A 1,079-nucleotide genomic window follows, 5' to 3' on the forward strand; every position below is an offset into this window, starting at 1 on the left:
CGTATGCGCGTGCATGTGTGTGTGTGTGTGTGTGTGTGTGTGTGTGTGTGTCTGTGTGTAGGGTGTGCGCGCACATGCGTTTGCGTGTGTGTGTGTGTGTGTGTGTGTGTGTGTGTCTGTGTGTGTCTGTGTCTGTGTCTGTGTCTGTGTGTAGGGAGTGCGCGCACATGCGTTTGCGTGTGTGTGTGTGTGTGTGTGTGTGTGTGTGTGTGTGTGTGTGTGTGTGCGTACAGTACGAGTATGTATCTAGTTGTATTTTTCACATCATCCGTGGGTTTGGCTATGCATCTTCATATGTAATTTTTATTACACCCCGCTCGCAGAGGCTGGTCCGGTGTGTGTGTCTGTCCTTGTGTCTGTCTTACCCTGTGTGTGTTAGTGAATGGAATGGCGTCAGATCCTACACAGTGATTGAGAGCCATCAAATGACCAGGTGATTAATTTATGGCCGAGAAAAATCATAGGTAAAGGGAAGGTCAGCTCTAAAAGTTTTGAGCTGATTTGAACCGGAGTTTGTGGAACCGCTCGGGTGGGGAAGGATGAAGGGCTTTAGTTTTCACGGTACTGCATCAAAGGTGAAGTGTGTTAGGACTCCATATTATAATTACAAATCATAATAAATAGATAGATAGAGAGACAGATAGAAGCAGGGAGTCAGATGATGAGAAGGTATTGTGTCTGCGAGAATCGAGCAATGCTAAACATGCTTACACACTCTTAACTCAAGGAATGCTTATTAGGCACACGACAGCGCCTAGTGACCATACACACACATACACACATACTCACACACAGGCTTCTAGAACTTTCCACTCACAAGGAACACACGTGACACACCCCTGCTACACCAGAATTTAGGAAAGAGAGCTCAGACGGAGGTTAGCCATAGAACAGGCAGGTAATGGGGAGAAAGGCTTAGCAACTTGAGAGAGAGAGAGAGAGAGGGAGCGAGAGCGAGACAGAGAGATAGCTAGCGGGACTCTATACTTCGCTCTGTGTGAGAGACTTGTTAATATTTCCAAGACAAATAAAAACAGTCCCATACTATTCTTTACCTCTCCTTTCACTACATGACAAAT

This window comes from Coenobita brevimanus, chromosome 115 (assembly GCF_032717465.1).
Source record: "Coenobita brevimanus isolate Jiangsu-jjx chromosome 115, ASM3271746v2, whole genome shotgun sequence".
NCBI lineage: Eukaryota > Metazoa > Arthropoda > Malacostraca > Decapoda > Coenobitidae > Coenobita > Coenobita brevimanus.